Source organism: Danio rerio, chromosome 18, assembly GCF_052040795.2.
Source record: "Danio rerio strain M-AB ecotype USA chromosome 18, GRCz13ab, whole genome shotgun sequence".
NCBI lineage: Eukaryota > Metazoa > Chordata > Actinopteri > Cypriniformes > Danionidae > Danio > Danio rerio.
The window spans coordinates 51,456,165-51,478,401 of NC_141038.1; the positions used below are offsets into that span (position 1 = coordinate 51,456,165).

The 22,237-nt window shown below is 37.1% G+C and overlaps 1 protein-coding gene across 1 annotated transcript in view; it reads left to right on the top strand.

Annotated features, from left to right (window-relative positions):
- LOC147839829 (uncharacterized) overlaps window positions 1-19,952 on the top strand; it is a 144,264-nt gene extending 124,312 nt beyond the window's left edge. Inside the window, exon 6 of the mRNA XM_087292729.1 lies at window positions 19,162-19,952. The gene's annotated coding sequence lies outside the window, so the exon portion shown is untranslated. The remainder of the gene's footprint in view (window positions 1-19,161) is intronic.
- Window positions 19,953-22,237: the final 2,285 nt, after the last annotated feature.

Below are 22,237 nucleotides of genomic sequence, written 5' to 3' on the forward strand. Positions count from 1 at the left end.
TTTTCTTGTTCTGGTCAGAATCATGGCAGCCGCGTTCTGAATGAGCTGCAACTGTTTGACTATATTTTTTGGGAAAGCAGGAGAACAGCAGGAGTGTGTGTTTTTTGTTCTTGTTTTTGTTGTTTAGGACCCTCATTTTATCCACATGTTTTGTCAGTGAATTTCTCTATTAATAATGTATGTCGTTGCTTCTGTTTATTCTCTGCATAATTAATTTATATACTTGGTTTATTCCTGAGCTGTAACTGTCTGACTGTTTTATTGGGAAGGCTAGTGAGGAGCCCATTACAGTAATCCACTCTACTGGTCATAAAAGCATGATCAAGTTTCTCTAAGTCCTCACTGAACACAAAGCATCTAATTCTTGTAAAGTTTTTGAGATGATAGTGTGCTGATTGACTGACTGCTTTGACATGACTCCAGAGTCACACTAAGATTCTTGACTTTATTTTTTGTTGTTTGACCCTTATACGCTTATTTCACGCGGCCGCCATTTTAAATAACCAAAGCGAGGCTGCAGTGGGAAGAAACCCGGAAGTATAGCACCAGCACTGTAAACATTGCAGTAACATGCTGTGTACTACAAACCTCCAGCTGCTGCCGAGATTTCAAAATGCAGAAATGGTGTAACCAGTACTCAGTATCATTCAGTAAGTCTATTTTAAACAATTAAAAGCAATTTAGCATCAAACAAGATCACAATCTCTGTGATAAGCTTAAGTGTTCTCCTAGGCTTCAGTTCAGGGCACCAGTTAAACACTGTGAGGACGCTTTCCTGCTTCAGCCTATGTAACCCGGTGAGTGATAAAACACAGCAGTCCTCTTTTGCACACCCTCGTGTTGTCTGTAATAGTGTTGTCCTGGTACTGAAGTTTTAAACCCGGCTATTTCCAGCTAATATGGAAGCGCTGCTGAGCGCGGATAACTCAACTGATCTTCACAGCTTCGTGCTTTAGTCTCCGTGTATCTGTGTTTGGTTTGCACTCAGTTCACCCAGTGCAAACACAGATACACGGACTGGAGCGCGAAGCAGCCGTCAAGATCAGTCGAGTCATCAAGCAGATCGCTCGGCTCGTCTGTGTTTGTGCTCGGTATACAGCGGTGGGTGAACTGATGACCTTCTCGGCCAATCACAATCATTTCTGTTGAACACGTGAACACAATGGCAAATCAGCGCTGTTTAAGAAAGCCATCAACATTGCCTCAACTGTTAGCGCGAAATTGCCAGTTTTTCTTTTAATTCAGTATCAAGACAAGTCTAAAACAGTGAAAGAATCAGATTATTAACTTGAGTTTGATAAATGGCATCTAAAACGTGTGTTTGGGAAAGAAAACGTTAGCTAACTAGTGCCATTTCCCTTTACTTAGCTGAAAATGAGCTCTGATATCCCTTTTTACATTCACCATTCATTCAGAACGGACCTTCGGGTCACCTGGAAGGCGGAGAAATGATAAAATTGTGTCACTTTATATTCGCTGATAAGATATACAGCCAGTTACACAACATTCCTATGTAACTCCCAATGATACTTCTGGGTTTCTTCCCACCGCAGCCTCGATTTCGCTTTTGAAAATGGCAGACGCGTGAAATCAGTCTACAGAGTCAAGGTAGGCATTTACCTTGAGAAGCTCATCTCTGTTCACAAACGCAATCACTTAAAATTACGTTTAATGTATCCCAGGTTAATAATGTTATTTAAAATAAAGCTTACATTTGTGTTTGTCATGTAGCTGAACTTAGTAGTGCATAATTAGACAGATTTTCCTCTTTGCATCTGGGAAAGCAGTAGAACAGCAGGAGTGTGTGTGTGTGTGTGTGTGTGTGTGTGTGTGTGCATTTTCTTCTTGTTTTTGTTGTTTAGGACCCTCATTTTATCAATATGTTTTGCCGGTGAATGTCTCTATAAATAATGTATGCCGTTGCTTCTGTTTATTCTCTGCGTAATTGCTTCGCCTCCTTTAATTAGTTTATATACTTGGTTTATTCCTAGGGGAGGAGCTACAGACTATAAAGGAGGACTGTTTATGGCCATTTAAAAGGAGATTTCTTTGTTATATATATCCTTTAGCACAGAAGCTGATGCCTTTTCTTTATTTTTAGTCTCCTTTCTCTTGCTCATTAGCACTTTCTTGTATTATTGTATCACAACTGCACGGCCTAAGCATACAGCGTGTCATAAATATACAGTACGTGCTTCAGTATTCACTGTGATCCCGAAGCGTTTGATTGTGCTCCACTCGACACTAATCACTTCAGCATTTTAAAAGCTTCATGTCTTTAGAGTTAATTAGTGTAAAACAGGTTCTAATAGTCTCTGATGAAGCTGGTCAAGGATTTGCGAATAATTATTAGTCCACTAATGAGCGCCGTTTGTGTTTTTTTTTTTTTTTTTTTTTGCGTAGAAAAAGAGGGTAAACTTGCCTGGATGCATTTATGTCTCTTAAGTGCAATTACTTTGAAATGATTTCTAATTATGTTTTCGTAGCATGTGCCTCTGCGGAAAGGAGCTCTTCTTCGATAGGTTAACTTCAGAGGTCACACATCGAGAGAGCGCAGACTGTTGAAAATGAGATGTTATTTTTGTTGCGTTATTATATATGTGGCCGTATTGTAACGTGCATGACACGGTGGTCAGCCGGGTCATGTTGCATATAGCACATTTGGAGGAAATCAAGCATAAATTAGGCTGAGTTTCATATTTATTATTTATAGCACACGTTGAGGAGATTTGTTTGTGTGTGTGTGTGTTATATTTATATTTACATACATAGCAGTACTAGTACATATATTTACATGACCATTACAAACACATTTAATAATTTAGAAATGCATGAAATATTGAAGCAACAACTTCGACTCACCATGATATGAGACTCTTGGCTATAACCAAACAGTTGTGACTGGGGTTATATTGCTTGAGCCAGCAGGTCTCGAATGTTTTTAGGAAACTGTACAGGTGAAAAAAATAATACTAATTAAAATATGCACATATTTACCAAAGTTAGATTTCATGACTTTGATTTATTAGATACCAATAGTCAAGGAATAATATTTTTTTTCTTTAATAAAGCAGTTAAATTTAATTTAAAAAAAGGTTAAAGAATCCTAATAATATATGCAGGCATTCATTCATTCATTCGTTCATTCATTCATTCATTCATTCATTCATTCATTCATTCATTCATTCATTCATTTTCTTTTAGCCTTAGTCCCTTTATTAACATATTATTATTATTATTATTACTATTAATATTATTATTATTATTATTATTATTATTATTATTATCATTATTATTATTATTATTATTATTATTATTATTATTATTATTATTATTAGTACTAAATTATTTTATTATTATTATATTGTTATATTATTATTATTGTTGTTGTTATTGTTATTATTATTACTAAAATCAATACTACAGCATTAATATTATTACTATATTATTATTATTATTATTAGTAGTAGTAGTAGTAGTAGTAGTAGTAGTAGTAGTAGTAGAGATATTATTAATAATAATAATAATAATAATTATTATTATTATTATTATTATTATTATTATTATTATTATTTTATTACCACTATATTATATTATTATTATTATTATTATTATTATTATTATTATTATTATTATTATTATTATTATTATTATTATTTTAATAATGCTACTACTACTACTACTACTATCATTACTATATTAATAAGTAATAATAATAATTAATAATTAGTATATAATAATAATAATAATAGTAATAATAATAATGCTATTGTATTGTTATTATTATTGTTATTATTATTACTATCAATACTATATAATTTTATTGTTGATATTATTGGTATTATTATTATTATTATTATTATTATTATTATTATTATTATTACTGTTATTATTATTATTATGTTTTTTTCTGGTTTTAATAGCTTCATTATGCAAAAAACAAAACATATCTAATAAACGAATAAAAAAGGGGTCACCACAGTGGAATGAACTGACAATTATTCTAACAGTTTTATAATGTATTATTATTATTACAATTACAATTACAATTATTATTATTATTATTATTATTATTATTACTTTATGCCCCACCCCCTCTCTTCATGTTTCAATACCTCTAGTCTATAAACCCCTTGATTTTATTCAAAATTTGTTAAATTCTTTTCTGTCAAATATGAATATTACATAACATTAATACATTATTTAAAGTAACAAAATGACAAAATTATAGTTTAAATGAGGTAGAAATCGATCTTTAGGTAAGAGTTGGCCAATTGTACAGTGTATTTGAGCTTCTCATATATGTATATTTAGCTCTCAGAGGGTTTTCTGATAAATCAGAGCTTTGGCTCAGAGGCTTTTATGTAACCAGCCAAATGAATACATCATGAACAAAGATGAGAAGAGCCGAACTGAGAGATAAAAAAAAAGAAGAGAAAAATCTATGTGATTCCTCCTCGTCTTAACCCGAGCCCCATCACACCCATCAGTCGAACTCAAGGTTACGCCAAAAAAACAAACACGCTGATGAATCCAGCAGCCTTTGATATCTAAATATCGATTGTATTTTATTTATTTTTTTGTTTTTGTCCTGCCAATTATGGCTAGGCAAGATAATTCCCTCCAGGCGAAAAAGTGGATTGCTTCTATTTTGGTAGTGTCTCAATATTGCAGCTCTTCTTGGCTGATGCGCTATGGATTCCTGCCTTATCTTTCCTCCTGAAGTCCCATCAAAAGATATTAAAGACACAAGAGGCTGGGAGGCGGGCAATAAACAACCCGGCAATGTCAGAAATGTCATAAATCAGCATTTGGACGTGACTGTTGTTGGACACTCTGCAGCCCACACATGCATATGAAGTGCGCTGGAGTTTGCAGTCGCACTTTTCATCATAAACGTGTGTGTCAGTGTGCAGAATGCCTGTCCGAGAGGTGTTGAGCTGCAGAGACAGATGACTTTGAGTTGTGCGCTAAAACACTTCAGTTCACTGCCCAGCCTCACTTATTCTCCGTTTTCCATCTAAAATCTGAGATATGCTTCAGACTGAGATGGAAAGAGCTTCTGTTAAACTCTTTCACGAGCCTGGAGTTGACTTCAATGTTCTGAGATAGAGCCTTTTTAATACTCAGGCTATGTTGTTACGCAACGTCTAGGGATGGTGCACAACATGAAAGACAAGAAAACGGAAATTAAGTCAAAGAGTTATTGGGGTTTGAATTCGGGAGCTGACAAGGCCAAAATAACAAACCAAAAATCCTTCATGTTAAATCTCTAATAGCCTAATCAAAAAGAAAAGAAAGTACAATTCACTACCCTAACTACCTAACACCAAAAACAGAGGTCAAAAGGTTTTACAAAGAAAATGGCATCAAACTCCTTACTATCCTAATATATAGACCTTTTTCTTGGAATGCAAAATTACCCATTATGCTTTGCGTGTATGCGCAAGGAGAATGCGAAGAACTTCCGGTCGGCAGCTGATGTGTGTAAACAGTCACATTTGGACAGCTTTGAAACGATAGTTTTAATCTATTTTACCTGCTTTTATCCTCTTTGTACTAATACTGTTGTCCATCAGCAGCATCTCCTGGACTGATCATTTAAAGAAATGCGATCTAATAGGATGGAAAACAGCTGCTGTGAGGCATTTTCCCCTCATTGTCAGACGGCATCTTCTGCAGTATAAATGAAGCCTCGTCATCGCTAAAGTCAACATTTTCTCTTTATTTCAAATATATACCCAGCCCAAACAAATGTAATTCACCAAAATGTTTGACACACACACGTAGCCTGTACTGTGCTACTGACACACTGATTTAATAACTGTGACAAAGTGAAAATATAGGTTAGTGTCATTTCCAAATGACAGAAAACACAAACCGTGATAAAAACAACACACGAAATAAAACACAAACAGCTCGCGATTAGAATGAACAGCAAATCAGCAGCAGAGGATCAATAACAGACTTTTATTGCTCATTTTTGTAAATTGCACGACTTTCATACCTGTTAAGTTTCATGCCAGTACTCTGGTTTGCTCTCTCTCTCTCTCTCTCTCTCTCTCTCTCTCTCTCTGTGTGTGTTAAAGAGCCGCTGAGCTAACAGCTGACAGGCCACATTTCTAAGTTGTGTGTCACAAAAACACTCTGTTATCCATTAAAAACGTTATTGAAACCCATTTTCGGGGCGCAAATTACCAGTTGTACACGCTGTAAACTGAAGTTTTTAGCATTCTACCGGAAGCCTCGGCTCAGTTGGTGTTTCTGTGTGGAGTTTGCATGTGCTCCCTGCATTCGCGTGGGTTTCCTCCGGGTGCTCCAATTTTCCCCACAGTCCAAAAACATGCGGTACAGGTGAATTGGGTTGGCTAAACTGTCCATAGTGTATGAGTGTGTGTGTGTGTGTTACTTAGAGATGAGTTGCGGCTGGAAGGGCATCCGCTGCGTAAAAACTTGCTGGATAAGTTGGCGGTTCATTCCGCTATGGCGACCCCGGATTAATAAAATGAATGAATAAGGGTGCATGAGTAAATATATACTGTACAGTTATTAATAGCCCTCCCGAATTATTCTATATTTTACCCCAATTTCTGTTTAACAGAGAGAAGATTTTTTCAACACATTTCTAAACATAATAGTTTTAATAACTCATCTCTAATAACTGATTTATTTTATCTTTGTCATGATGACAGCACATAATATTTAATACCAGTTTTTTTTTTTTTTTAAGACACTAGTATTCAGCTTAAAGTGACATTCAAAGGCTTAACTAGATTAATTAAGCAAGTTTAAATAATTAGGCAAGTCACTGTATAATGCAACCCAGGCTCATTGTGGAAACGTAGCCCCGCGGATGTTTCTGGAGACCGTAAAATACGTCCCAGGGGGGTACGTATTCGAGCAGTTTTTGTTTTCGCGAATCCGCGAGAGGCCGCTGTGCGCGCTTTTTCGCGTCTTGGACGGCTCTCGGGAGCGCGCGCCGTTCGCGCCCGCGCTGTTCTCGCGTGAGAAGCTGCCGGAGGCCGAAGCAGAGCAACCGTTCGTCCGACTAACTGGCTGAACGACTGAACGATTGACCGATTTGACCGACCCAGCCACCCTCCTCGTCCTCCTTCCCTAAACCCAAGCGACGATTTGCAAAAGCCGTCCAGAAAAAAAAGCAAAAGCCTTCGTCTGATTTTGACCGCGTTTTTGGATCTCGCCCCGTCACGAACTCGTACGCTTTTATTTTTTGGATTCTGTTTTTCATCTTACCTGATTTCTGGAACCTCTCTTACCCGGACTCGATCCCGTTCATCGCCGTGGCCGGCTCGTCCTCCCTCCAGGCCTCCACTACTCTGACGTATCGCTGCGAGCTAAGCAGACAAACTGGTTATGGCGGGAAAGCCCTCCACACGGAGGAGGTGAGCCGTCAGCCAGCGAGCGCGAAGAGGAGGAGCGGCGTCATAACGCCCCGTAGCGTTCGCTTGATAAAAAACAAAATGCGGCCATACGTACCTCCAGCCACGTAAATCACGATCTCTAGAAATGTCCGCAGGGCTACGTTTCCAGAATGAGCTTGGGTTGGTATAATAATGGGTTATTCTGTGGCTACTCCCGATACAATATTGCTTAAGGGGGCTAATAATATTGACCTTAAAAAAAAAAAACTGCTTTCATTCTAGCTGAAATAAAACAAATAAGACTTTCTCCAGAAGAAAAAAATATTATAGGAAATACTGTGAAAATCCCTTTGCTCTGTTAAACATCATTTGGGAAATATTTGAAAAAGAATAAAAACATCACAGCAGGGTTAATCATTTTGACTTCAACTGTATATATAAAGATTTTTTGGGATGAATTTAATGGAGTAACCTGAGCACCGTGTGGGACGCTGATACATCAGCCCGCATGCTGTAATTTCCCTCTCATTAGTTTGAAATCCCTGACATCTGATTGACAGGGATGGACTAGTTTTCCACATTACCATCTTCTGTATAAACATGTGCCGAACTCACACTAACTATCTTCCGCTCGACTTTTTCAACAACATGGCTGGATTTGAATGACGCTTGATGGCTCAGAACCAGCAGCCCAAAACTCAGGGCCGCTTAAAATCAGCAGGCAGAGGCGTTCTGAGCTCATAAATCTGTCATTTGACAGCTCAGATTTGTTGGGACTGTTGAGACGTACTCAGCCCGAGGCCTGCGAGCTGCTGAGATTTCATTTTCTCAATTCTTTTAAGTCCTTTTTATTGTTTATTACTAATTAATGTCCTCTCTATAATTTAATTTATGAAACGGGACCCTGGGATTGACAGATTTCTTCAGCTAATGTCAAATATGCAGGGTTAATTTTTTTGAAGACATTTGTCACTAACAGAGATATTGGCATTTCTGTGTGGAGTTTGCATGTTCTCCCTGTGTTGGTGTGGGTTTCCTCCGGGTGCTCTGATTTCCCCCACAGTCCAAACACATGCACTATAGGGGATTTGGGTAGGCTAAATTGTCCGTAGTGTTTGTGTGTGAATGGAAGTGTATGGGTGTTTCCCAGTGAGGGGTTGCAGGTGGAAGGGCAAGCGCTGTGTAAAACATATGCTTGATAGGTTAGTGGTTCACTCCGCGGTGGTGACCCCAGATTCATAAAGGGACTAAGCTGAAAAGAAAATGTATGAATGAAACTGGATAGATTAAACATTAGTTATCTTCAGCATTACTAAGTTTACCTGTTACTCATTTTTTACATCTATAAATCTTTTATCACTAATTTAGACTCTTTTTCATATAATTGTTTCTGTCAGATTATTTATTTATTTAAATTTTACTTTTATTTACCTTTTTATCATATATATATATATATATATATATATATATATATATATATATATATATTTACCCATGTCTGGAGATACTTTACTTTAGTTTTTGTTTTTATTTATTTATTTTATTATTTTTTTTATCAAAATGACCCAAGTGTGAAGTTAAAAAATAATTTCTTTCAGATTAACACTATTTATTTGTTTTATTAAATTACAATTTACTTTACTTCATTATATTTAATAAAAATAAAATATTTAATTATATTTAATTATATTTAATTTTATTTTATTTTATTCTTGGTCAGAATGACCCACGCATGAAGGTATTTACTTTTTTTTTTTTTATAACTCTTTATTATTATTTTAGTCTTGGTCAAATTGACCCAAGCATGAAGATACTTTATTTTTTATTTTATTTATTTTTTATTATTTAGTCAAAATGACTCAAACATGAAGGTTAAAATTGATATAATAAAACATAATGTACATCAGAGTAATTATTTGTATTATTATTGTTGTTTGATTATTTATTAGTTTATTTGTTTATTAAATGAAATTACATTTTACTGTACTTTTGATTGTATATGACCAAGCATGAATGAAATTTATATATATATATATATATATATATATATATATATATATATATATATATATATATATATATATATATATATATATATACACACATATATCTTTTTTTTTTTTTTTTTTTGGCAAAATGACCCAAGCATGAAGGTACTTTATTTCTATTTATTTATTTAATTATTGGTCAAAATGACCCAAGTATGAAGGTTAAAATAGAATATAAAAAAAACATAATTAATGTAAAGTTTGTTTAATTATTAAATTTAATTAAATTTTACCTTAATTTGAAAACAATGGTGTTATTTATTTATTTTTTTTTTTATTCATTTATTTTTATTTTATTTTTATTTATTTATTTATTTATTTTTTCATTGTTAAAATGAGTCAAGCATGGAGGGTAAAACAGGACACAGTAGTTATAGTGTGTAATAGTTTTTTTTTTTTATCTGTTTAAATTATTTAACTTTTTATATATAAAAAACATGCTTAAAGAAATGTTGCTTCTTTCAATAAAATAAATAAATAAATGAATAAATACTCACTGCTTTATGTTATGAATGCTTTAATGCATTATGTTGAGCCATCTATAGTGACATCACAACTAGTGCGACTTCAGATCTGGGCATTTCACAGTGTGTAATATTCTGGGCAAGTTTACTTATAAAATTAATCTCAAGCTGATTTTTAATAAAATAAACACTTGCCTTTTCAAGCTTTCTCTAAAACATCGTAAACCACAATAAAATCACAATTTGGATGCACAGCTGAAATGAGATCAGATATTTTGTGCACATGATCCGTGCAGACAGGTGGCAGAGGGGGGTCATTATCAACACCTCGCGCATTTTAATACAAGCAAATGTGTTTCTTCTGCAACGATCAGAGAGAACGGAGAGAAACAAATAGCATCCCTCTCCTCACCAGCATACTAATGCAGGAGAAATGCATTCCTTTGTGTCCGGGAAAATACAGTTCTCATCATTTACCGCGCTCTGCTTGGCAAACTTACGCAGTAATGATGTTTCTCCGTTTAGTGAGGGTGCAAATGCAAATGAAGGGTTTAAACAATTTGTGTTGCATTTGTAGTGTCACACAAATGGGCTGTTTAGGAGGAAATTCTCGGAGGAAATTCCCCCGAGCAGTGCAATGATTCCAGCGGAGCCACCGGACGCAGAATAGATGAGCAGCAGCAATGTACTATCAGCACTTTCATGCACAGCGCTTATTAAAGCAGTCACACCATACATTTCTTACCTCTTTACTTTGTCTTTTTTTCCCCCGAGGTCTGCTAATAATGTTAGTAACACAAACTCGAATGCTCTTTTTTTCTGGCTGTTGTCGCCCTTGGTTTGCTTGCTTAGAGGTATTACACAGAGTAGCCAGACTCAGATGATGTTACATTTTATTATTATCACATTTTCTTATACACTCACCAGCTACTTTATTTACCTGTCCTGTTGCTGGTTAACGCAAATGTCTAATCAGCCAATCACATGGCAACAACTCAATGCAGTTAGGCATGTAGACATGATCAAGACGATCTGCTGCAGTTCAAACTGAATGGGGAAGAAATGGGATTTAAGTCACTTTGAACGTGGCATGGTTGTTGGTGCCAGACGGGCTGGTCTGAGTATTTCAGAAAATGCTGATCTACTGGGACAAATACTGGACAATAGACGATTGGAGAAACGTTGCCTGCTCTGATGAGTCTCCATTTCTGCTGCCACATTCAGATGGTCGGGTTGGAGTTTGGTAACAACATAAACGCATGGATCCATCCTGCCTTGTATCAGCTGTTTAGGTCGGTGGTGGTGGTGTATTTGTAGCCTTAATTTATTAAACAGACACAGATATGTGAAGTTTAAAAAAAAAAAATATTTCAGAATAACACTATTTATTTGTTTAATAAAACTGTTTATAAAAGTTTATAAATTTAAATTTACTAAAATTATTTTATTTTATTTTATTTTTGGTCAGAATAACCCAAGCATAAAGGTATTTACTTTTTTTTTAATAACTATTATTATTTTAGTCTTGGTCAATATATATATATATATATATATATATATATATATATATATATATATATATATATATATATATTTTTTTTTTTTTTTATATATATATATTTTTTATTCATTATTTATTCATTATTTATTTATTTGATTTTATTATATATTTATTTATTTATTTATTATATATTTTTATTATATATATATATATTTTTTTTTTTTTTTTTTTTTTTTTTTTTTTCCTTTCAAAAATTTCCCAAATGATGTTCAACAGAGTAAGGAAATATCCACAGTATGTCTGATAATATTTTTTCTTCTGAAGAAAGTCTTATTTGTTTTATTTTAGCTAGAAAAAAAAGCAGTTTTTAATTTTTTAAGTCATTTTAAGCTCAATATTATAAGCCCCTTAAAGCAATATTTGTTTTTAATCTTCAACAGAACAAACAATAATTATTCAATAACTTGCCTATTGACCCTAACTTGCCTAATTATTCTTTAAATGTCACTTTAAGCTGTATAGAAGTGTCTTGAAAAATATTTAGTCAAATATTATGTACTGCCATCATGGCAAAGATAAAATAAATCAGTTATTAGAGATGAGTTATTAAAACTATTATGTTTAGAAATGTGCTGAAAATATGGAAAAAAAAATAATCATGGAACAGCAAGAGAACGAATTAGTGATAACAGAAAGAATTAACATTTTAGTGAGAACTATTACACAGAAGCACCTCCAATAGCCACGTTTAGAGTGCAGCTTAGTGTCACAATGTGTCATTCCACCTTAAGCTGATGTAAATGAGAGTGTGTGCAGTTGTGCGTGTCCTTATGTGTGTATCCACGTGTGTACAGTAGCATGTGTCACATGGCATATGGCACCTCGTGTCAACCTCTAGAGATGCTGATTTTCCTCCGCCACGCATTATGCGCTCTGCCAGGCTGTCTGTACGGTTCGTCTGCAGTATTGATGTGCATCCAGAGCTTCAGATTTTGAGCATCAAATGATTGCCATGCAATGGCAGCCAGATCATACATGGCACGCAAACAGAAGGTGCTAATCTGTGTGTGTCAAAACGCTGATAGGGCACTTTAAAGGGCACCTATTATGCATCTTTTTACAAGATACAATGTGAGTGTATGTGCGAAGTTTCAGCTCAAAATACCACACAAATATTGATTTATATCTTTTTGAAACTGCCCCTTTTAGGCTTTTATTACAGTGCAGGTTGTTGCTAGATTGGATATGATTGCAGAACAATTAAGGTTGCATTGGTTTGAAAATAGCAACACATTGGGGCAAACACATCTTTCGCCTCTCTGTCATTCTGAGTTCATAATAGTCCAAAAGGCGACAATATTAATTAAACAAGGCAGTTTGTTCATGTTTTAGGCTGCTGAAAAAATCATTCGCTCCTTTATTTTTTCAGCTTCTCCTTTGTTTTTTCACTCTTCACTCTCACGCTTGTGTGAAAAGATCAGATGTCAGAACCTCTTCAATAATCATGCACACGTTGTTATTATCATCAGCTCAAGAAGTTCGTTATTTCAAATATAGATGTGCGGCGAGCACATGGAAGAAAGCGAAACCGCTCATGCTTTAGACGACCTTGTAAACAACTACAGGGCACACGGTAGATTCTGCTCTTCTACCCTTTGCGGCTGTTCATCAAGACGACGACAAGGTTTGTTAGAGCTCGGGTCGACCATGGCTTGTTATTATATGTATATATTATCACGATGTAATGTCTTGGCTGTGTATTTAAAAATGGTGCTTCCTTTGTTTTCATTCTCCTGCTTGTCCGCGAGCCAGTGACGTATCTCTGTAAACCAGGGCTGGCCAATCCTGTTCCTGGAGATCTACCTTCCTGCAGATTTCAGTTGCAACCCTTATCAAACACACCTGTCTGTAATTATCCAGTGGATTTCAGGTCCTAATTAATTGGTTCAGGTGGGTTTGATCAGGGTAGGAGCTAAACTGTACATGAAGGTAGATCTCCAGGAACAGAATTGAGCACTCCTGCTGTAAACCCATAGATATTTACAGTAGATATCGCATAGGGACCCTGAGCATGCGTTAATAGCGCCGCCACATTGGTACAGTGCTCCCAGGACAAATGTCATTCAACCGCACTAGTCAAGACAGAGTTATTACGTGAAGATGCGGGACTTTAGCGCTGTCTACGGGTGTAGAAACGAGCAAACAAAAAAAACAAAGCACAAAGGCAGAACATTTCATGGGTAATATTAAGTTTTTTTTCAGTTTTTATATGTTCTGAACTTTTGTGCTAATCAGGTAATTTTATTGATGAAAACAGTCACTTACTGCATTCACCATAAGACAAAGAAGCTCCAGCTCGCACTAAATACTCGGCTTATGCTAGTTTTGTTGACTAAAATCAGCAAACAATGCAAAAGAAATATGACAACGAGATGCTGCGCTGCCAGAAACTTGTATTATTGTCGGCTAACGTTGGTGAAAGAGTCGTTTGTGGGATTCATTCACACACTAATCACTCCCTCCGTCAGTATGAGAAGTGAAAGCAGGAGAGGAGCTGTGTTTCAGGACATGATCAGATCAAATTTAACAGGGAGGGTGAATAGTACATTTCTGTACACACAAACACAAGCTTTCTGTCAGGAATGCCCGTGCGGTCACTGATCCATCAATGTAGAAAAGTGAGGTAAAATTATAATTTTAGTAATTAGAAAAAAAAAAATTACATACTAACATCCAGGAAAACTCCCGATCATAGATATATGTGTATATGTGTATATCTCTGACTTTGGATGGCCACAGTCCTCCACTGTACCTTGGTCCCGCATTCATTTCAAAGGAGCGCTACCCTGTAGCAAGATGGCGGCGCTATTGACACATTCCGTCCAATAGACAAAAATAGGCCAGGCGATATCTAGTGTATATATCTATGCTGTAAACCAATAACGTTTAGCTTCATGTCTTGCTCTGCCTTTTGGTAGCCTTTTGTTGTGCTAGGTACTAGGCATGGGACAATAACCATGTTCAAGATATACGGCTATTTGGAAAAGTCAAGGTTTTAAAACCGTCAAACTTTTCTGTAATACCGTTCCTAAGGTATGAGTAAGATTTTTTTTATTTACATTTTTTTTTTGCAGTATCTCCAGCAGAACAGATATCCAAAAATGTCATTTTATATCATAAATAATTGTATTTTTTTATACAAATGACAGCAGAATTCATTTGAATTAATTAGCCTGACATGTTTACTGTTTCAAATATTTTAAATGTTTCCCAAATTAAAATAAATTGTGTACAAAGGGGAAAAAAGTTTTGTTTTTACCCAGGCATTTAAAAAGAATACATTTTAGAGCAGTAATCTTAACACCGGGATAATGTAAAACTGTGATATTTACATCCAAAGTTATCATACCGTCAGAATCTTATCCCAGCCCATGCCTACTAGGTACCCTTCCGAAAGGGTACCCAAAAATTGATAACGTACAGTTCACTTGTAGGTACCGTACCTTTTGACTGTCTAAATGGCCATAAAAGTATACCGAACTGTACCACTCATTGGAAATGGGCCATTCATTTATTCATTTTCTTGTCGGCTTATTCCCTTTATTAATCCAGGGTTGCCACAGCGGAATGAACCGCCAACTTATCCAGCAAGTTTTTACGCTCATTCATACACACAATCCTACACTACTTACTATTTAGTCTACCTAAATCACCTGTACCACATGTCTTTGGACTGTGGGGGAAACCGGAGCACCCTGAGGAAACCCACACGAATGCAGGGAGAACATGCAAACTCCACACAGAAACGCCAACTGAGCCGTGCGAGATTCAAACCAGCGACCCAGCGACCTTCTTGCTGTGAGGCGACAGCACTTCCTACTGCGCCACTGCATTTCCCCTTGGCCCATTACTGTATTTTCAGAAATCAGTAGTGCATACTCAAACATTTCTCTTTATCCTATCCATATAAATCAAATCATGAGTTGACTAGCTCAGGTGTATCTGTAAGTGAACTAACGTGAAGCACAGGTTTCCTTCTCTCAGCTGTAACAGATGATAGAGTATGTTTTTCTCCACCATCCCCAGGTGTGTTTTCCCCTGGCACACTTTGCGTGTGTTTCTGTGTGTGTGTGTGTTTTTGTGTGTGAGTGGTCCACCTCCCTTGACTGTTGCTTTGTTTAGACTCATGTATGCTAAGAGCTCCTTACTGCTGTCAGACCTCTCTTCTCCTGCTTGGCCCTTGAAGCCAGCTAGAGGTTGTTGTTTTTTTGTGCTCTCAAGTGTCTCTCCATTGTCAACCGTAGCCTTGATATTCAAATGGGTTGCATTGCCTTGAAGGGGGTGAGGAAGATAGAGGGCAAGAATGATAAATACGCCTTCAGTGGAAAGCACAGGCGCTGCTGTGTAAAACATGAGGAAGTACTCTAATCACAAAGGTGGGAGAGAAGAGGAACATGAGAGCAGGATGAAAGGGAAACAGAGAAAGCAAGAGAACATGACAGCACCGGTTACGGTGACAGCGTGACCAGTGGTGGCACATCTTTATTGGCACCACAAGCTCCTTTTATGGACACCTCGTCATCACACAAACAAAACAATACTCTATACAGGAAAGATCGAATTGATTATTATGCAAATTATGATGATGATAAAGATGCATCTTACTAGACCCACAACTCAACCAGCAGATAGAGGGATACAATGTTAGTATTAGTTCTACTGTCAAAGATCTGGGTGTTATATTAGACAGCATCTTAACTTTTGAATAAAATCTCTCATGTCACAAAAGCAGCCTTCTTTCATCTCAGAAATACCACTAAGCTAAAAAGAATGGCATCTATCTCAGAAACAGAAAAGCTAGTTCATGTTTTTATGACCTTTAGACTAGATTACTCTAATGCTCTGTTTTCTGGTTGTAAGGCATTTGCTTATCAAGGATGCCAATAAGGTGTGTGAATGTGTGTGTGTGTGGGGGGGGGGGGGGGGGGTTATTAATTAATTAACTATTAATGGGCACAACCCCCCCCCCTCCCCAAACCACTTTTTTCAGCACCACATCATCCCCCAACACCCCAGTCCTCACTCTCATCCTGGATACCACCAAATCCAATTGGCATTTGCTAATCAAGGACGCTACTAAGGTGGGGGGGGGGGGGGTGCAGGGTTACTCTTAATAGGTCCAATCAAACCATCCACCCCCCTCACTTTTGTCTGCGCCGTATCACCCCCCACCCCCCGGTCTTCACTTTCGTCCTGGATACCACTAACCCTATACCAAAACACCCCCCCCCCCATCCTCCCCCCTTGCTGTCATCCTCAAACCATGCACCCCCACCAGCCTTTTCGCTTTCATCTGTGACACTCCACCCCAATCCCGTTCTTTAATTTTGTCCATGATACCACTGTAAACCCCACCCAAAGTCTTCACTTTCATCCATATAACCACCATAAAGTTTTCATAGGGCCCATACCAGCTAGTGGCGCTCATGCTGCTATTAATAACTTGAGTTAGTGTAAACATGCAGCTGCCAGAGTTCTTACCAGGGTAAAAAAAGTATGATCATATCACCTTGCTCTTGCGTTATTTACACTGGCATCCTGTTAAGTTCTGTATTGATTGTAAAATATTGTTTCTTACCTATAAGTAGGGCTGGCAGAATCTGCGGAAGTTTTTTGCTTTTTCTGCAGAGTATTTTGGTAAAAGTCTGCGGATTTCTGCGGATATATTTTGAGAGTATCCTAACTAAAGCCTTAACATGTGAAATAAATATATATATATATATATATATATATATATATATATATATATATATATATATATATATATATATATATATATATATATATATTTTTTTTTTTTTAATATTTATTCAATGTTTAAAATGCAAATCCAGTTAGATTCACTTTACTTGGTAAACAAAGCAAGTCTCTCATTTAATATCTCTACTAAAAAACAAAAAGAATATGAGTTAACAAACTGTATTGTACATGAATCAGATGAACATTTTCACATTAGTCAATATTATTTCTGTAGTTAATTTAAAAACTGAATAAATATAGATTTACACACATTTACTCAAGTAAATAAACAGAATTAATGATGGGCTAAAAATCTGCGAAAAATCTGCGCATGCAGATTTCGTGTAGGCCTACCTATAAGGCATGAAATAGTCTATCTATCCAAATAGATGTTAATATATCTAAATGTTAATTTATCCAACCGTCTGTCTCATTGCAATCCCACCCTTTCTTTAAAATCTCAAAACTCAAGGCTTCTGTACAGCAAAGTCCGCTAAAGGAGGTCAAGCATTTTTATTTATGGCTCCTAAACTCTGGAATAATCTTCCAGATAATGTCCAAGAGACAGACAGACTCTCTCAGATTAAAACTAGAGATCATATATCTTTTAAGTAAATGATTTACATATCTGAAGGATACAGTTAGATGCATTTCTTTAAATTACATTCACACTACATTAATATTAATATCATATTAACATCATTATATTAACATTAATATCAAATAAACTATAAATAGCAGCTACGCTAAATCTTCATTCCATCAACTTTATTGTTTGCAGAGTCAGATAACCTACTATTAATTTGTATCAATTCCTTATCAATAACATGTGCCTATCTAGTCAAGCTCCTGATTTATAGTAGCTAAATTTTTTCATTCTCAATCACCAAAAATTAGGCTACTGGTATTAGATAATTATTAAACCCAGATTACATTCTGACATCTTAGTGTTACATTGCTACCTGTAGCAGCAGATTGTGCAATTGAGCTCATATCTATACACAGTGTTTCTGAAACCCTTCGAAAGCTAGCAAGAACCTGGCCCAATAGATAAAGCATGCACAAAACAGCCTCAACCCTTACAGCACACAGTACTCAAGTGTGTGCGAGAATCTCTCTGCATCTGTGTGTATGTGTGTGCATCTCTCCGCCTGTTCAGTACATGACAGAGATGTGCGACACGCTTTCTCAAAAGACACGGCGAAAACATCTCTAACATAATGAGTTTTTAATTAAGTCCCCTGCTTTATCGTGTTCTACAAAGGAGAACTTCGGGAAGCCACCTCCAATGTGCTTTAATGAATTGTTTGGAGAATTTTTGCCGAGCCATGCTGATAAAGTTTTGCGCATAATATGGTCCACATCTCTGTATTGACTTCCCAGGGTCTTCCGAACACCTCCACTCCTCCGCTGCTCCTTTCCCTAAAGAAAGCACACAGGCACACAAAAAAAAAATTCATTATTGATGTCGCAGCATTTGTTATTGTATTAGCTCTGGTTTGTCACACCAGGAAAACAGAGCAGTCTTTTTTGTGCGCACTGAAGCAGACAGTATCCCTCCTAATGGAATAAGAGTATATTGAGTACCTCTGCGTTTCCTTGGGGCAAGTCAACCTTAATGCAACCACTAAAGTAACATTGGGAAAGACAAGAAAGGTAGAATGAACCAAAAAAAAGCAGGAGGACAATATGAACAGATAGCGTAAGTATCTGAAAGTAAGGGGCCGTGTCCTAATTTTTAAAATATAGCTGTGTTTTTTCCTTATTACAGCATATAAGTATTTCAAATTTATTTATTTCACTGCTTTTGCATCATGCTCATTTTGTACTTGCTTGAAACAAGTTCTGCTAACCGTTCTCTTCAGATTAATCCTCCCAAGGCAGGCGTCTAGGGCCGGTGTTAGTTTCAGGAGTTAGTTTGCACTTTGCTGGCTAAAAATTGAATCTATCGTCCTCTCTTTTTACAGTTTGATCCACTCCGTGCCCTGCGAGAGGTCGGTCTCATCTCTAATTCCTGACCAGGAAAGGTATGCCCCCTACCCGGGTCTGATCTTGGTGTGCGATCCGAACCTCCTTGATATGGATTACGTGTGTCCAGTGCCTCAGGTTCCTCCGCAGCCGCTGTGTTTGAGTCAAGCCTCTGTACGACCTCTCTACAAGCTGTGAAACCCTGCTTATTGATTGACTACGACGAGAAGCCTCAGGCAAAGTTTAGGTAAAGGCTGTATTTAGTTATGCAAGATGTGGTGAGATGCGAGAGGCGGTTTCTTCGGCTCCACAGACTTTCAGGTTTGCACACACACATCTTCCAAATATGCTCTGCAGAATCCATGATAACACATCTGTCAACCCAGAAATCGTAATTATTTTAGCTAACCAAAAACAAGAACAAGTAGTACAGTAGTCCAAAAAACATTCCTTTGATTTTCCTCCCTTATTTAGATTTTTTTTTTTTCTTCACAGAAATGAGTCTCATAACAAGCAGACTGAAATGGTTTCTGCTCAGGCCTCGTGCTTTGGAAGTCACAGGCTTTCATTTTTCGGCATCTCGTGCTTTTTAAATGCCTCGTTACTATCACCACGGGACTCTGTAGTGGTGGTACAAAGCTCCGGCAGCACTTTACACAAGGTATAAGGATGGGAGCGCTGGCCTATGATTCCCCGCTGTTCCCCAGCTAAAGGCAGGGTGCTGAGATTCAGAAGACCGCCTTCCCTGTGTGACATCTTTGCGCAGACACATTAAAGGTCTGGGCTTCTGAGTTGTTCCTCTCTTGTCTCCTCTCTTGATCAGACGTCTCTGCTTGCCAGAGGGACAGTGGGAAGTTGGCCATGTTTTCATTTTTGTTTCTTTGGATGTGGTACCGAGAGGGGCTTGGAGAACCTTGCCTTCTTTCTTTCAGCTTCTCTTTTGTAGCCAACCTGGTGGAGGGGTAGCGGTCCACGTGGAGGTGTCTAATGAGAGACACAGGGAGCGTGGGAGAACAGCAGGCTCGCTGGAGGGGTCTAGACCAAAGGCTGAGACTACAGAGGAGCTGGGAGGGAAAAACAACTGTGGTGGAAGCAGGGGAAAAAAAGATACAGTCGGGCAGATGGACAGAGTGCAAATCCTCAGCGCTCTCCGGGGAGGAAAACAAGGACTTGGGAAGAAACAAAAACAAGTGGAAGATGATAAAGATTGCAACCTTCTTTGATTGAAATGAGCTCTGAGAGAGCTGTCTTAAAAGACACAACAGTAAGTGCGAGCTATTGCATTTAGTTGAATAAAATAATTGTAAATCTTGCAATGAATGATATGACGTATCAGATTCATGCCTGCCAGGAAACAATAACTTTACTCTTTTGTTTTAAATACAAAGATGCATATGGTTATTTTTCACTCATGTTCCAACCTTTTCAAATGACTTTTGTCCAATTTATTTGTTCATTATTTGGTTCTAACTCAATATTTGTCTCTGATTCGCCTGAATGTTTTACAGTAAAGGCTACAAGGCAATGGAGGGCTGTCCAATCTTGCTCCTGGATGACCACTGTCCTGCAGAGTTTAGCTCTAAAGGCTCATACACACCAGGACGCTTTTCGTTTGTGTTTATTGTCAGCGTTTTTTGAGACGTTTTTTCCCAATTCAAACCCAAGTGATTTTCACTGGCGTCGAGCAGATAAGTATGCAAAAGCACTCCTTGTTGTTAGATGAAGCTACACAACTTTAAGCTTCTGACACTTACTTGTAACACCGAAGAAGAGGAGAGAAAGATGACACGCTTGTTGTTAAAGTTACTAGCGATTCGAACAAGCATGGATGGTTCAAGTAGAAGCTCCAGCTCTAGCGGTGAAGAAATGATTATTGTTCTTCAGTGCAATAAGCAGCTCCACGTTCATATCACCTCTGGGCATCTTCTTCAATGTGCGCTCGCATTTACAGATTTGCACTTGAGCCCCTCCAAGTGCTTTTTACTGTAACTTCAGCAGCTCCGTACACGTGATCAAAAGTGCCAATCTGATTGGTGGAGAAGGATTTGACGCGGCACGTCAAAACAAAAAAATATCAAACACGAGGCGTTTCTTAAAAAATTATGCTTTTACACCTGCCTTTTTGCGCGTTGGTGTGCACGATCACATTGGCGCCCTTTATTTAGCACGAGACGTTAAACATCAAAGGAAAACTTGAGCAAAAATCATCCCGGTTTTCACGGGCCTTAACTTTAGGATTACTACAAACTTCTGGGCGAGTAAATTCACTCTTAGGCCATGTTCACCTTTAACATTTTGTCCACATTTACACTAGTATTTTTGTCAGCTGAGTTTGTTCTCCTTAGTTTTAAAAAAGAAAACATCTTTGTCCACACAAAAAACACTTTATGAATCACTTTTAAGAGCATGCCAAAGCAACAGGAGGCAATCTACTCCTAACCGTAAAGTCATGTTGGGCAGTCAGAGCTTAAAAAAGGGTTATTTTTGGTTCAGGCTGGCTGTCAACATATCTATATTCTGAAATTAAGATAATTGTCCATATATCAGTATACATGTTACAAGACAAGTTGTTAGCAGAAGTATTTTGGTTATGTTAGCCATTGCTAACATCAGATGTCACACAAAGAAAATGGTGGCACATAGCAAGCCAGAAACTCCAGTTTTGCAGACGACACACACCAGTGCTGTTGAACTTTTCACCCTGACAGGACTTTTCAGCTTTGGTTTCATTGAGCTGGTACTGCATTCATGTGTGGAAACTGCATAGAAAAAGCTTCAGTTTTGAAAAGAATTGTGTGGACAGGGCCTCAGAAATAATTCATTGGAGCAGTATCATTTTAAAAAGTGTCTTTTTAAGGTGTCATGATGTACACATTTATAATTTTTAGGTGCTAAAAGGTACAAAGGTGGACCTGCTAAGTAAGTGTGTAGCTTTTAAAAAAGGTCCCTACGCAGGTTTCGGTCCCGTATTAGTGTTGATGCAAGATTTTAACCCAGGCTCATTCTGAAAATGTACCCTAATATACATTTCTGGAGAGTGCCAAATAAGTCCCAGGAGGTCCGATTTTTGCAGTT